We start from the raw sequence: 17407 nt of genomic DNA, 5'->3' as shown, positions 1-17407 counted from the left end.
TTTGTAATTTGCATTTCTACAGGAGGAACGATGCTTAGTGTCTTTTCATGTGCTGATTGACTATTTGTAAATCTTTGTAGAAATAGTCTTAGCCCATTCTTTTTTATTTTTATTTTTTATCCAGACAGGGTTTCTCTGTGTAACAGAACCCTTGGCTTTCCTGGAACTCACTTTGTAGACTAGGCTGGCCCCAAACTCACAGAGATCCCCCAACTCTGCCTCTCTAGTGCTAGGATTAAAGACATGCACATTCCCAGTATTTTAGGTCACTCTTAAATGGAGTTCTTTTCATTGTTGAGTGGAAAAAATTCTCTTCCTTCCTTCCTTCCTTCCTTCCTTCCTTCCTTCCTTCCTTCCTTCCTTCCTTCTTTCCTTCCTTCCTTTTTCCCTCCCTCCCTGCCTCCCTCCCTTCCTTCCCCTCCTCCATCTCTATGTTTCTTTCTTTCATTTGAGACAAGGTCTTTCACTGTCCTAGAGCTCCAAGCAGGCTAGCAAGCCCCAGGGATCTGCCTGGTTTTGTCTTCCCAGTGATGACCTCGCAAGCACATGCCACCATGCCTATCTCTTTTATGTGCATCTGGAAATTCACATAAAATGTCCATATAGCCAGGACAGCCTTGAGCTTAGAATTTTCCTGTCTCTCAACTCTGTAGAGATTTCAGGTATATGTCACCACACTTAGGTGAGGAGTTTTTCTTTTGTATTTTGAGCAATAACATCTTATCAGATACACAGTTTGCAAACATTTACTCCTGCTTGATAAGCTGCCTGGTTTGTTTTCTGGAGAGTATTGTTTGATGCATATGCATGAATTTTGGCGAATTTCAATTTACCAATTTTTTTTTCTCACTTGTGGTTTTAGAATGCATTGATGAGATTATCATCAATAATTCCATCCAAAATACAATTATGAACATTCATCTATTTCTATTTGTTTGTTTTGTTTTATTTTTGAGACGTTTTACTATGCAGCTAGGCTGGCCTAGAAGTTTACATCCTCCTACCTTAACTTTTTTTTTTTGAGATTATAATGTATCTTCTCTACGTTCAGCAGTCTTACCAGTTGAATAGGTAGAATTTTTATAATGGCCCTAAGAAGCTGGTGTTCTGTGGTCATCAGCTCTGTTGTAAAGAGACATTTCTTTGATGAAGGAATCCCTTAGCATCTTGAATGTTAGCGTATATCACTGCACTTGGCTTTTGAGCTATTTTTTACAGGTGTTAATATATAATATTGTATTATAGTGATAACAATAGTGATACTCAAATGTTTAAAATGTGTTATTAAATCAGTTGAGAAGATGATTCAGTGGTAGAGGGCTTCCATCTAAGCAAAAAGACCCGAGCTTAATTTCCAGATTCACATAAAAGAGATAGGCATGGTGGCATGTGCTTGCGAGGTCATCACTGGGAAGACAAAACCAGGCAGATCTCTAGGGCTTGCTAACCAGTCAGCCTAGCCTGCTTGGAGCTTTAGGACAGTGAAAGACCTTGTCTCAAAAACCAAGGATATCGAGCTGAAAAGATGGCTCAGCAGTTAAGTGCGCTTATTGCTCTTGCAGAGGACTTGGGTTTAGCTTCCAGCACCTACTTGTTTTGTTCTAATTTCAGTGGATCCAGCATCTTCTTCTGGCCCCCCTTGGTGCCAGGTATACACACAGCATGCTTACATACACTCATATGTATAAAATAAACCTAGAACAAAACCGAAGCAAAACAGCGAAAAACCAAGGTTAGCATGTGACTCCACAAAAGTTGCCCTCTGGCCTCTACACATGTGCTGTGGCATATATGTCTACTCTACAGAAATCACTCACTGTCACACAGCCATACACACAATAGTGGAAAAGGGAATTTATAGAAGAGTTGTATGGATATGTATTTTAAAATTTATATTTATATATTACATATATTATTAAGAAATAGAGACTAAGGGCTAGAGAGAAGCTCAGCAGCTAAGAGTCCTGGCTGTTCTTACAGAAGACCCACATTCAGTTCCCACTACCCACATGGTAGTTCACAACCATCCTTAACTCTATTTTCAGAAGATCTGATGCCCTCTTCTGATATCCATCAGACATTTATGAGGTATACATACAGACATGTAAGCAAAACATCCATGTACATGAAATAAGATTAATGTTAAAAAAAACCAAAGACTAGAATGGTGGTTTGGGGGAGCTGAGAGAGGAGTGAAATGGAGGATTAAAGATCAAAAGGTAGAGAGTTGGAGTCATATAAAATGAATTTCTCTAGAGATCTGATAAACTTAAGAGAAATACGGTTTAATTATATTATTATATTTAAATCCTGTAATTTAGTATAACTTTGGTGTATTAATCATTAATTATAATTAATAATGACAGTATAACATAGCTATATGTAATTGATGATTTAGTTATGACTTTATGGTTAACAGTATTAGATTCTGTACTGGAAACTTTGATGAATTGAAGATCAGAAATTCTTACTATAAAGAAAGGAAAGGCCGGGCGGTGGTGGTGCACGCCTTTAATCCCAGCACTTGGGAGGCAGAGGCAGGTGGATTTCTGAGTTTGAGGCCAGCCTGGTCTACAGAGTGAGTTCCAGGACAGCCAGGGCTACACAGAGAAACCCTGTCTCGAAAAAAAACCAAAAAACAAAAAAACAAAAAAACAAAAAACCAACCCCCCCAAAAAAAACCCCAAAAAACAAAAACAAAAACAAAAACAAAAACAACAAAAAAAGAAAGGACAGTGCCTCTGTGGGGAGGATTGGTATAGGGTCAGTGGGAGACTGCTTACTAAGCATGTAAAAGAGGCACAGGTTCAATCCCCACACTAACAGGAAAAAATAACTATGTGGTGATGAATGTATATTAATTTACTTGACTGTAGTAATGATTTCCCTAAGCATATGTGTATCAAAGGATAATACTGAGCATGACATGGTGGAGCCTGTCTTTAATCTCAGCCCTAGGGAGGCAGAGACCGGTGGATCTCTGAGTTAGAGGCCAGCCTGGTTTATAAAACAAGTTCCAGGACAGCCTACACAGAGAAACCTTGTCAAAAAAAAAAAAAAAAAAAAAAAAAAGTCAAAACCAAGAGCAGTCAACCAACCAAAAACCATAATACTGTATTCTTTTGAGCTAACATTTGTATACAGAGTGAAAGAAGCAATGACTCACTTATAATTGGGTGCATAATTTTTCCTGTACCATGTGTTTATAAGATCATACTTTCCCCGTTGAATTATTTGGGCAACTTTGTCAAAAAATAGTTGGAGCTGGATGAATTGTCACATGCCTGCAGTTCAAGCATTTGGTACATGGAGGCAGGAGGATCATGACTTTGAGTCTGGCCTGTGTTACATAACAAGACCCTGATTCATACAACAACAGTAAACACTAACAGTACATACTAACTGACCCACCATAGAAGGACTGGTTCTGTTTTGAGTGGTTCTCATTATGACTTCTTTCTTTTCTTTTTCCTTCCTTCCTTCCTTCCTTCCTTCCTTCCTTCCTTCCTTCCTTCCTTTCTTCTCTCTCTCTCTCTCTCTCTCTCTCTCTCTCTCTCTCTCTCTCTTTCTCTCTCTCTTTCTTTCTTTTTTTGAGACAGGGCAAGAATGGCTTAGAATTTATTATGTAAACAAGGGTGGCCTCATACTCACAGATATTTTACCAGCCTGCTGCTGCCTGGATAAGCCGCCACAACATGACTAGTTCATGAATCTAGATTCTAAAAGGGAAAGATCAAGTCTGAAAGGCTGGACATTTACTGTTGAATAGAAACAAACTGGCTTCATGGAGAACATCACGAGTTAGCATGACTCAAAATAGTATATTGTGCATGTAGTAGAATTCATGAGTTCTCTCCACATTTTGAGTGCTCAAATAAGTATTTGCTGAACAAATATGAAAGCACATTATTCACCTGGCAACAATGTAAAGAAATGAATTTTTCTGTGTGTAAAGTTGTCTCAGTTTCTAATAACAGCTACTGGAATTCCTCAAATTAGAATCTGTGACATTTTCAAATATTCTGATAACTTCCTAAGTTTAAAGGAGTTTTCTGAGTTTCAAAAGTTCAAAGAGTTCTTTGATTATTCTTCGCTTGCCCCCACCTCTCGGCGTCTTCCTTTGGCCTTCATGTTATACGCCACAGTGCGGCTCCGGCTCTCTCTTTGATAAAGCTGCTATTAATCTTTCTCACACCTAGGAAGCCAGTACATAATGACACAGAGTAAACAGATTTTTTTTCACATTTACACTTCATAAACATAACGTTGTAATAGATTAAACTGCTCATTCTTCTTCCTTGGCTTTAATATGCTAAGGAATGCACAAGTGGAAAGCAGCGCCGCACAGGCACATGCACTACTGCTGCATGCCCTATCTAGCTAGACTGTAGGATTCTCAGAGTTTCAACAGAACACATGATCCCCAAGCAATCATAAGACACAGTGTTTGCAAGTAGCCATAGCCCACTTTGGTCTCTCCTCAAGCCATTTTTGGCAAATCATTTCATAAGGGACTTGGTGATTTCCTATGGGCAGCCTGTAGGGTCTGCCTAACAGGGCCGATTTTGAAATGGGCTGCAGAGCCTCCATCAGTGAAGATCGATAGTTGGCATGGCAACGAACTCATTTCTCTAGAAATGAGTTCCCTTTATTAAATTTTGCCAGCTATTGATCAATTCCTGAACCCCATATCAAAACCTGACAGGCAATTAATGAACCCTAGATCTGGTTGAATTAAACAACAAGGAAACTATTCAAGAGAGTTTAGATCGAATACTTCTTTATGAATTTCACCCAAGGATTGTAACAGAAATAGTAACAGAGCATAAATCCATGTGTGGGGCTATAGATGCATCAAGACAGGGAAATAGAATCGACTAAAACACACTTTCACAGTAAGTTTAAAATTATAATTGGCCCTCCTTCTTTTTCAATACTTTCTAAGTAAAGCTATTTTTTTTTGTGCCATACATGCCTTTATTTTCCAAGTTTTATGCTGACAGACATAGTGCCTGGCTAATCTGGGGCAGGCACGAGCAGTTTTTTTCTCCTGTAGCTGCTAATGGTACCACTACTCTTCTGCCTGCAATTTTAGGCTCTCAGGCTGGGTGTATGAGAGAAGGAGTTTGGAGAAAAGAAAGAATCCCATTGTGAAGAAGAATGGCGAAGACCATGGAGATGGCTTTGACTCATTCTTTTCCCATTTTCCTTTCTTCAGTTTCCTTTCCATTTCCTGGCTGCTCAGCACCTCTCTTCAGCTGATTTTCTCCAACCCAAATAGAAGACTGATTTCCCCTATAAGTAATGCTTTTAGTTAAGGAGCCTCAGGGGTTCGTCTTCTTCCTTCCATTAACCAAGCTCATGTCACTTTAAAGACAGAAAATAGCTTAAGACTATCCAGTGTCCAAACTACAGATTAAAACCAGACAAAGGGACATAATGATATCAGACAAGCCATATAGGCCATTACAAAAATCATGTCTCTGAAAAAAAAAAGATAGGTGTATTCCAACTCCTGTTTATGTGAAAGATAATAACAGTCTGGCCCTAGTTTCATTTTAGCAGATGTTGTAAGATTTCATTTAATCTGAAGCCTTAGGGGTTATGCTTGGGGCTCAGTGGTAGAGGATGAGCTCAGCATTTGAGGCCCTAGGTTTGATTCCCCCATGCCATGATTAAGTAAATAGTCAGATCTTACTGCAGTGACAGAAGTCATCTTAGGTCCCATGAGAAAACATGGTGTAGGTCATAGAAATACTCCATGACAATTGCTGGACAAGACTAATTAGCTCTGTGTTATTTTGTGAGATCTTTTGTATAAGAATTTAGCCTGTGTGTGTGTGTGTGTGTGTGTTTCTGGGGAATGAATACAATGTCTTACACATGCTAAGCCAATGATCCACCACTTAGCTACATGTCCTGCCCCTCATGGAACTATTTATCTCGAATAGAAAGTTAATTCAATAGTGGCCATACAGAGAAGAATAAATATCTTTGTGAGCTGTGGCTTGGATTAAAAACAAAATAGGTTTTTTTTTTTTTTCCATACTGTCTCATGGAAATCTTCCTGCCTTAGCCTCCTGAGTACTGAGAATATAGACGTGAGCCCCACATCTGGCTTTCCTGTTTTTAAGGTAGTATTACATGTATATGTGTCCTGTGTAGTGAAGTAGCATCTCCTAGACATTCAACAGTTACAGGGTAATTGAACTAAAAAGCAAATATAGAAAATGAGGTAGTACAGTGATTGAGAGCTTGCCTAGCGTTTTTAAGGCCCTGGGTTCAATCCCAGGACTATCAAAAAGCAAAAAGGGCGATGTCTTTACTTTTAGGGTGCTCAAGATCTCTAAGCAAGGTCTCAGTACATCTTAAGTAAAATTCCAGATTTCCCTAGCTCTTTTGGTAGGGTCTGTGATTAACCATGCTGACAAATACAAGAGCCAAAAGTTTGTGTATTGTCTTCAAAGGGAACCAAGGGACAACTAAACAGACTTCCTGCTCCTGGTTTGGGTTACCTGGTGATGGTCACAGTGGAGAAAGTCAAGAAGAGCAGTGGCAATTCAAAGAGAGTCATCTTGAAGATAAGGTATGTCTTTGTTTTGAAGACAATGCAGGGGTCACAGTAAACAATAAAGATAAGCTGAAATGTTCTGCCTCCACAGGTCTAGCTGCAAAGTAGTGTGTACAATTATATCTGATCCAGGCAACAGTGCAAGATTCTTCAGTGTATTTGCAAAATCTATATCCATTAAAGAATCCTTGCTCAAAAAATAAGTGAATGTGTCTTTGGTGATTATTATGAACAGGAGGGCAAGTGGTTGTAGGTCTTACAGGACAAAGGTCTTATACATAAATATAAACACTAAATCTATAACTACTTAAGTATAAATATCGAATTGTATCTACGTAAGTTTCTTAGTTACTTTTCATGCTGCCATGACAAGATGCCCAAGAAAGCAGTTTAAGGAAAGAAGGTTTTAGTTTAGGCTTTGCAGCTCCAAGGTACAGTCCATCATGGCAGGGAAGTCAAGAGGAAGGAACATGGGACAGTGGGTCACATTTCATTTGCATTCTTGGGTGAGATGAGTGCTATTCCCTGTCAGGAGCTGACTTTTAGCAGAAAGCGGCTAGAAAACAACTATCAGCTTTGCAGCCATCTCAAGTCATATACCCTGACAAGAGACTTGTTTTCAACAGCCTACAACAGCTGAGCACACTCTGACAAACATCTTGTTTATCCCACATATCTTGTTTTGCTGTTTACTGCCCCAGCTGCAAGGCGCACGGTGCACGTGCTATCCACGCCTGCAAGGCTTATGTCATATCCGCACCTGCAAGGCACGTGGTATCCACATGCCTACAAGGCACGTGACAAAGTGTATAAATACCCCGGATTTCCCTTCAAGGAAAGAGAGACAATAAGAGAAAAAAGAGAGACAATAAGAGAAAAAAGAGAGACAATAAGAGAAAAGGAGACACAATAGGAGAGACATGAAGTGAGACAATAAACGAGACTTGAGACTTGATCAGAAAAAAAAAAAAACACAGTACCTCCAAGCTTGGGTCAGTACGGGTCGCAACAATTCCCTAGCTCATGCTCTTTTTTATTCAATCTTAATCCCTAGTCGATTGGATGGGATTACCTATATTTGGGTGGCTCTTTTGTCTTCAATTAATCTAATCTAAAAATTCTCTCACAAACATGTTTAGAGGTTTATTTCCATGGTGACACTAAATCCTATCAAGTTGGCAATATTAACCATCACAACATAAAGCCACATAGTGGTAAAGACTTTCAATTTGTAAAAAAATTATACCTTGTTAGGGTGACCAGATGCCTCTTTCTGACCAAGTATCTGTTAGGCCAAATGGCTCTTGGGCAACCACCAAGCCTTGATACCACTCTGATCTCATTTGTTTAAGATCTAGAAGCATAGATTCTAAATCCCTTAATAGATGCATTGTTAACTTTTCAAGAATCCAAATAATTTTGATTCATTCAAAAGTTCCCAGATGGCAGCATAGTGCCTTATACTCAGTAGTAATATATGTATTTATGAAACTTAAAGAACTCTGTCAAGAGTTTATAAGCTCTTGCCCTCTTGGTCTCTTGCCTTCTTGCTCCCTCTTTGTACCCTTGCTTCTTCCCCCACTTTCTCTCCATTCCCTTTCCTCCTCTCTCCACACGCTCATGGCTGGCCTCAACTCTTCTATTTCTCTACTTTCTCTGCCTCTACTACCCCTTTCCCATGCCATAAATAAACTCTTCTATACAGAGAGAGAAAGAGAAAGAGAGAGAGAGAGAGAGAGAGAGAGAGAGAGAGAGAGAGAGAGAGAGAGAGAGAGAGGTTTATAAATGAGCCTTGATGTGGAGAGATGAGAGTTCCTGAGTGGTGTGGCCTGTGTGTGGTATATGAAACCTCTAAGTTCAGTCTTCAGTAACACAGGGAACTGCAATAGAAGAACGCCTCTGTTTTCAACTGGAGAGGCTATAAAACACCTCTGCTTCAGACTGGGGACTAGAATAGAAGGGCACCTCTGTTTGCAGTGTGGAGACTAGAAATGAAGGGCACCTCTGTTTGGGGTCAGGGAAATACAAATAGAAGGAACCTGTGTTTGTGGTGGTAGGGCTAGAATAGAAAGGCACCTCTGTTGGGTGTCAGGGAACTACAATAGAAGGGCGTTCCTGTTCTGGGTGTGGGCTAGAATAGAAGGGAATCTCTGCTTGGTTGGAGGGGACCATAAAAGTAGGGCACCTCTGTTTAGAGTGAGTAGGGCAATAATAGAAGAGTACCTTTGTTTGAGGTGGTGGGGACAGAATAGAAAGGCACCTTTGTGGTGGGTCCAGACAATAGCCTCGATTTCTGTTTTAGTGCTCTTGGGAGCTTTAAGCCTTCATATGGGACACATTTTAGGACAAAAGGAATCTACAGAGATGAGGAGAACATCTGAGACTGCTTGAGAGAGAAAAAGATGCCACTTGTGCCAACATTTAAGCCACATCTGGTGCTACCTGCTCTAAGTCCCATTGTGCAGCTGCACAGAGGAGAAGGTCACCAGACCTGGAGGAGAAGAGCCACTCAGATGAAGTCAAGCTCTAATGAAAAGCCTCAAAAGAATCCAGTGGTGGTAGTTGGAAGTGTTGGTGTGGTCTCCCCCACCCCCCACATAACTTGGGAACTAAAACATTTCCCAATGCTATGATGACAGAGTTTCATAGACCACCTTTTTGCTTTAAATATATATTAATTTGCTTACTTAGGGAAATTAATATGTGTACACATCTTTTCATCATGTTTACTTTCAGCCCTCCAGCTCCTCTCAGATCATCTGCCCTCCCAAATTTATGTTCTCTTTTTATCACCCACCAAGTCCATTGGGTACCAGTCACACATAGCTGAGTATAGAGTCATCCACTGGAGCATGGACAAATGATGCCCAAGAAAGCAGTTTAAGGAAGGGACAGTTTAGTTTAGGATTTGCCACTAGGGATCACAAATGAATGAGATGTTCCTACCCCTGAAGCTTTCAACAGTCAAAGCTTTTCAGCTAAGAGTGGGACTTAGTGAGCTCTTCCATCTATGCTAGAATTTTGACTAGCTTAATCTTGTGTAAGAAAGCACACTCACTGTGAGTTCATGGGTACAATAGCCTTGCCGTGTCCAGAATATAGTGCTTTGTAGCAGTCATTCCTAACCTCTAGATCTTATGACCTCTCTGTCCTATGTTCTGCAAAATTCTCTGAAGCCCGTGGGGGAGAGGATGTGGCAGAGATGTCCAAATTTAGGGCTGAGCACTCTGGAGCTACTCATTCTCTGTACTCTGACCAGCTGTGAGCACCTGTATTAGTCACTACCCACTGTAAAAAGGAGTATTTCTGATGGTGGTTGTATAAATAAACATTTGGAAGGTAGTTAGATCCTGTGTCCATTTAGCAAAGTAATAGCAAAATGTATTTCCCTAGGTTTTATGTCGTCCTCAGTCACTGACTTTTCTTGGCCAACTTTACAGTACCAGGCATCTTAGCAGGGTCTGATGGGTAACCAAGAACAGTGGTTGTGGCGGTTTGAATATGCTTGGCCCATGGGAAGTGGAACTATTAGGAAGTATGGTCTTGTTGGTGTTGGTGTGGGCCTGTTGGAGAAAGTGAGCCACTCTAGGGGTGGGCTTTGAGGTCCTTTGCTTAAGCTCTGCTCAAGGTGGAAGAAACACTCTTCCTGGCTGCCTTCAGATCAAGATATAGAACTCTTCAGCTCCTCCAACAGCATATCTGCCTGGATGCTACTACATTTCCCACCATGATGATAATGGACTAAACTTCTAAAAGTGTAAGCCAGCTCCAGTTAAATGTTTCCATTATAAGATTTGCCTTGATAATGGTGTCTCTTAATAAATGGAAACCATAACTAAGATAGTGGTGTTCATTTAAAAAAAAAAAAAAACAACTTAATACAAGCTAGGGTTATTGAGGCAGGAGGAGTCTCAATTGAGAAAATGTCTCTATAAAACAGACCTGTAGGCCTGTTTGCAGAAGCAGTTACAAGATGGATGATTGGCATGGGGAGAGCCTAGCTCACTGTGGGCAGTGCTGCACCTGGGCAGGTGATACTGGGCTGTCAAGAAATCAGGATAAGTAAGGCACTCGGAATAAGCCAGCAAGCATCACCCTCTATGCCTTCTGCATTAGTTCCTGCCTCCAGGTTTTGACCTAGAGTTCCTGCCCCGACTTCCCTTTATGGTAGACTGTAAGCTGTAAGCTGCAATAATCCTTTCCCTCCCCTAGTTGCTTTTGGTCTTGGTGTTTTATCACAGTAACAGAAATTAAACTAAGATAAGTGGCAATATTCCTTTTTAAAAGGGTTTATGGAGCCATCACTCCAGACCAACAACTCAAACGGTGCTATCTCACACATAAACTGGGCTCTTTATTTGATAGCATATAGTGCCAAGGAGCCTTAGTTCTCTCCATAGAAGACCAATAATTACATTTAAAAATTTCTTGCTGTGTCATTGGTCCCTTTCAAGTTTTTCTGGCTCCTACAGATACTCCAAGCTAACCACGCATTTCTAAGGATTTGAAGCTAGGATTCACATATGAGACTAAACATGACATTTGTCTTTTGGGGTCTGGGCTACTTAAGTTGGCATGATTTTTCTAGTTCTATCCATTTATGAACAATTTTTCATAATTTCATTTCTCTTTACAGCTTTATAAAGTTACATTGTGCCTATGTATCACCATCTCCCTATCCTTTAATCAGCTGATAAAAATCTATGCTGTTCCCACATTCCAAGAATCTGCCTGTCTCTGCCTTCTCCATCCTACTCAGAATTATACAGACACATGGTACCAAGCCTGGGGTCTGAACTAAGGCCCTTATACTTAATGCAGCAAGCACCTTATCAACTGTGGCATCTTCAGAGCCCAATATTAAGTGTTTGAGATGCATACTGTTGTGGGATGTAGCTTTAATTCAGTCCTAATCATTTCTATAAAGTTTTTATTGGGCAAGTAGGCTACAATTTGTCTAGCCATCCTTTTATTGATGGGCATAGTGTCTATAGTTCTTTTCTAACAGTGATGTGGTAGGCATGCTTACTTTTTGTTGATAGGGCTAGCCTCCAGAGCCCTGGGCACCTAAGTACTTTACTACTAAGATACGTTCCCACACATGGAGGAACAGAGACCAGTGCAGAAAAATAGGCTGGTCTTCTTTGAATTGCTACCCTAATCATCCTGGGTCTTTTTTTTTTTTTTTTAAATCCTTAACAGTGGGAAATAACAGAATAACAGCTACACATTTAACTCTGCAATTAGGGAATAGAATAAGATTTAATGTATGCTATGAAGGACAAATATGGAATGCATTCACGAGATGGAAAAGGAGTATTTTCCAGGAAAGTCAAATGTCAGTCTGGCCCAGTGGGCGGAAAAATTCATATGGGAGATATAAAATAAAGAGTTCCTTTAAACAAAATGAGCACAGTGATGAGCTATTTTAGTAGAACCAGAACCAGAACCATGGAAGTATAAAGCAAGTCAGACAAAGACACCGGCAGGGTGATGGTGTTTAAGCTCCCTGTTGTGCAGAGGTATTGATTACTAAAACAGTCCCTAAGTTACTAAAGAAGAAGGTGATCCCAGACTTACCCTACAGGGGTTAAAAAATAGGAAGTGAGGTTTCCAAGAGGTGGCAGCGGTGGAGTAGTGTGGGTGAACACAGCAATTTGCAGCAGCCTGTGAGAAGATGGATGCTTCCACATAGAAGGTCTTGGGGAAACTGAGAAGGGACTGAGGCAAGGTGACTCTGGGGGAGCTCTGAAGGTAAAGGCCGTTCATTGTCTGTTCTAGGACAAGGGAGGGGCTTTAGTATGAATAAAGGCTGTTGGCTAACTGTTAAGAAATAAGAATGCACACTCATACATGTATTTAACAAGGAGAGTCAAAAATGCTTGCTGTAGGAGGGAAAATGAAGAAGCCAGACCCTAGGACAACGATGTGTCCGTTTGACTTGAGCCAGAATAAACTCGCCAAGTTTCTTGATTCCCAGGGGGCACAGCCTTTTCATTTTCGTGCCAAAAGACCATCTCCTAGGATATGGAGACCATCTGTGTCAAGGAGCAAAGCCCTTAAAGATGATTTCAATGTAAAATGCAGCGTGACGGGGGCCATATTGTCTGACACTGTCCAACCCCTTTCGTATTTCAACAAGTTAAGCACAAAGGAAGTAAAAAACGACCAGCAACAATGAACCAGAATTCCCAGACAGCTCCAGGGGAGAGGGAGAAGGCTTTGACAGAATTAAGACAAGTCAGTATGGATGTGCACAAAGGTGTCTAAAACCACTAAGTACAGGGTTTGAAGTGAGCAAAGAAAGATGACCAGCTTAGTGAGAAACCACAGCCATGGGCCCCACGCTGCCCCAGCTCCTTGCCACTGGGGATCACAGTGGGAAGGAGAGAGACGGCCTTCCCTGCTCACATACTGGCTACCAGCTTGCATGAGCCCCTGTCCCGCAAGCCTTTGCAGCTGCCAGAATTAATTCTGCTCAGGCCTTGTCACTTTCAAGCAGTAGCTCAGCTGGGCTTGATGGCATCGGCTCCATAATCCACAAACTCTTGTCTCTCATACTTCAATAATTAGAGTCAAAATGGTATCATGTTTGGAGCTTGAGTCCAGGAGAGTAAGAGAGTATATAGAGCAGAGGTTTGCGATCTTCTTAATGTCGTGACCCTTTACTAAAGTTCTTTATGTTGTGGTGACCCCCAACCATAACATTATTTTTGTTGCTATTTCATAACTCTAATTTTACTACTGTTATAAATCACAATATAAATATCTGATATACAGGATATCAGGTTGAGCTACTGATATAGATGAAACAAGACTGCTATGGACCCATCATTGCTACAGTCAGGAGAGGTGCCTTTGGAAACTTACGATATACTGTTCTATGCATCTGTTGGAAAATTCCCATTAAAGGACAATGCCAATAAAGGCAAAAGAAAGAATTCCTCTCTCAGTTCTCGCTCCTCATAGAAAAGTCTTAACAAGCATTTCTAGCTGTGGGGTTTGGGCAGGACATGGATGAACCTTGTTATTCAGTCAAAACCACCTGGAGAAGATAGAACACAGACAGGCATGGCTACAGCATTTGGGAGAAAAAGTGGCATGAGAAAAAGAGAGAAGAAAAAAAACCAGTCTGGTTGCTGTACTTTGGAAGGAATTATTGGGAGAACGATTTGAACTGCTCCCCAAAAGAAGAAATTGTGTAAGGTGGTTCTGGGGGAGGCAAATGTGGTGGGTAATCTTGGTTGTCAACTTGACTACATTTGCAATCAACTAACACTCAAACAGCCAGGCATGTCTGTGATTTTTTTTTTAATTGGATTGTGTTGGGATGGGAAAAGCCACCCTAAATATGAGCCATATCTTTTGCTAGTAGCCTAAATAAAGCACGTGGAAAAGCACATGGAAGAAGGATGATTGTGCTTTTTGCCTGCTTGCCCTTACTCTAGTTGGCAAGTTCACCTATCTTCTGCTGAAGCATTTCTTTGATGGTGTAAAATTTGTATGGCCGGGAAAGGCTTTGCCTAGAAAAACTGACACTTTGGTAAATAAAACAGATGATTCCTAACTTGGTAACTGCATATTCACAATAAACTGAAAAGCCAAATTGGAATTGCTATTTTTATACTCTGGAATTTTGGGATTGAACTAGGCTCTACAGGAAGAGTACCTGAATCTTCATCCTTTCTTTTCCCTACCCTCGGTTTCATTCTTTACCACAGTCAAGTAGCTGTCTCAGCTCTCATGTAGAAAATTTATCAATTGTAGTAGAGGGAGTGTCCAGGTGTTCAGAGGTCTCTATAAATTGACTAAGTTTTAGAAGCTATGCTTTGTGCTTCCCACAATTATAGTTAACTCAGTCATTCTGGATTTCTGACGGGGTTGAAAACTTAGAGTCTCATAGCCAATCCTGGCTATTTGCTTTGAGAGAAAAGATCTGAGTGGATGGTTTTCAGCTGACATTCATTCTAAAGCCAAAAAAAGCCAGGTTCAGAACTAAGTGTTTTAGTTAGGAGAGATGACAGAGGTTCTGGTTAGTCAACAAAATGATGGACTGGGTATTAGGACTATCTTGTACCTCACTGGTACAATTAGGAATAATTATGCTCTAATTGTATTTTGAGAGAAAAGTTTATTTTAACAGGAAGGGTGATATGTAGGAGGAGCTAAGGTGGGAGGAGTACTGAGAGTTAGAGAAGGAGTAAGAAGAGGAGGAGAAGGAGGAGAGGAGAAGCTAGGTGATGAAAGAGAGAAAGAGGGGGGAGACAGGAAGGCAGATGTTCACGTGTCTCCACCAGTCAAAGACAGTTGATATATCTAGGTTGGGTAGTGGGTTACACCTCTGATTGAACAATTCCAAACTTATAAAGCCTTTGATTAACATTTTTAAAAAGTGTATAAATGCAAAAAGGAAAAGGGGGGCATGGGATAGGAGTTTTCTAAGGGGGGAATGGGGATAGGGGAAGGCATCTGAAGTGTAAATAAAATATCCAATAAAAAAATCACAAAAAAAGAAAATTTATCAAAACTGCACAAGCAGCCCCACATGGGTCACAGGTCCACTTACAGCATCACCACTTTTGAGAAGATGGAAATAAAAAAGAGTGACAGTCAGGTCCTTGAAGAAGGTTTGGACTCGTTAAGAGAAAACTAATAAACTCAAACATCTCTATTCTGCTTAGACTAGGAGCAGGATGACGAGGACCCAGATTCTGGGTGGACATTCTTTCTTGGTCCTTCAGAATCCTCTTCCTCTGTTAGAGGAAGGCCAGATGCAGGATCTCAAAAACATGGTATGCAGGACAAAGACCCTGCTTATTATTCTCTAAATCTTCAAATTCCTACTTTCAAAAGTAAATGAGTATAATAAAAATGACAAAGAAAACCCATAACACTCAAACATAACCCTGTTGGCAAGGCAAACCAGTGCCACACAGCATTGTCCACTCCACCATATGTTGGGCACCTAGCATGTTGTAATCACATCGTGAATAACAATATAGCTTCTTTGATTTCTCTCCCTCCAAAAGAACTGAGTAGACATTGGAAATTGTTTTTGGGAGGAGGTGGATCAGAAAGATATTGAAACAATGTCACAACATTTTGAAAACATGTTCATGAGCAAATCTCAAGCATGAGATAAAAATCCCTTTTCATAAAAAACATTAATATTGTGTATCTTGAGCTGAAGTCTACCTCAAACAGGAGTGAAGGTGAGTAAGCCACATCACATTGAATTAAGCAGAAGAAAAGGGACACAGATGTGCTGCAGTGACAGATCCTTGTTCCACATGTGGGAAGCCCTTTGTTTCATGCCCAGCTTGAACACACACACACACACACACACACACACACACACACACACACACAAAATGTTTGTCTTATCCTCAAGGAAAACGCACATTTCTTGCCAGTTTTTACTACCTCTCCTGGCACCAATTTGCCTCAAACTATTTCTCATGAATAATGTGCTAATTATAACTAATTACTGGCCATTTGTTATAGGAGAGTAAGTGATTGGAAGGATCACAACAACCAAGTTTGACATGATGAAACTGCATTTCCATTCACATACTCTACAGTTAACTCTGTGAGAGCAGTGCAGCAGTGAAGTTCAAAGGCAGGCTTTAGAGCCACAAGGCTTGGGTTCATGCCCCAATTTTGCCACATGAGAACTCTGTGACTTTATCACCTTTCTGTAACACAGTGATAATAAGTAGTAAAACTTTCCAATCCGCCACCATTGGTGGAGCCCCTGCCACAATGCAGATTTGTGTGAAGACCCTTATGGGGAAGACCATCATGCTCGAGTTTGAACCCGTGGACACTATAGCAAATGTAAAGGCCAAGATCCAGGATAAGGAAAAAATTCCTCCTGATCAGCAGAGGCTGATCTTTGCTGGTAAGCAGCTGCAAGATGACTGTATTTTTGTCTGACTACAACATTCAAAAGGAGTCTACAGCCTTCATCTTGTGTTGAGACTTAGTGGTGGTGCTAAGAAAAGGAAGAAGTATTACACTACTCCCAAGAAGGATAAGCGTAAGTGGAAGGTTAAGTTGGCTGTGCTGAAATACTATAAGGTGGATGAAAATGGCAAAATCAGCTGACTTCGTTGAGAGTGTCCTTCTGATAAATGTGGTGCTGGCATTTTCACAGAGAGCCACTTTGACAAGGATTACTGAGGCAAGTGTTGTCTTCAGCAAACCAGAAGACAAGTAGTTGTATATGAGTTACTAAAAAGAAGAAGCTAATGTTTAAAAAAAAAGTAGTAACAATAATGTGTATTTCACAGGATTGTTTTGGAAATTAAGTTAAAATACACACACCATTAGATGCATATTAAACCCAAAATAAATTGAAATATCATGATGATTTTTAATAGGTGTCTAATTTTTAGCTGTTACTCAGTAGCATCTTGTTTAGAATTAGTAAAGCCTAAATATACCCAGGAAACATTACTAGCAGTAGTAATGACAATAACTAATATTTGTTAGAGATTTATGTTTTTATTTATTTACTTCTTATTTATATGAAAATAATTATTAGCTCTTTGAGCATTTCATAAATACGCTTTGATAATTTTCATACTTCTCACAACTAACTCTTCCCAGACTTACACCACTTCTCTACATAACCAAATCTGTGACATTTTTAACCAGTCAAGTATTGTTCGTAATGCCTGAATATTCTCGAATATGTGTGTGGCCTTCCAGTGTAGCTTTGTTTACTTATGAGGAATCACCTTTAAAGAAAATTAACTCTCCCTTTCCCAGAGGCTTTCAAGTGCCAATAGCTCTTCAACTGGGGTGGGACCTTATGTCCACATACTTCTGTCT

At 40.3% G+C, this 17407-nt stretch overlaps 1 pseudogene; it reads left to right on the top strand.

Annotated features, from left to right (window-relative positions):
- The first annotated feature begins 16333 nt into the window (after positions 1-16333).
- LOC117694021 (ubiquitin-ribosomal protein eS31 fusion protein pseudogene) lies at positions 16334-16790 on the top strand (annotated as a pseudogene).
- Positions 16791-17407: the final 617 nt, after the last annotated feature.

Source organism: Arvicanthis niloticus, chromosome X, assembly GCF_011762505.2.
Source record: "Arvicanthis niloticus isolate mArvNil1 chromosome X, mArvNil1.pat.X, whole genome shotgun sequence".
Classification (NCBI taxonomy): domain Eukaryota; kingdom Metazoa; phylum Chordata; class Mammalia; order Rodentia; family Muridae; genus Arvicanthis; species Arvicanthis niloticus.
The sequence above is the reverse complement of the archived record's forward strand: the minus strand, read 5'-3'. Positions and strand labels throughout refer to the sequence as shown.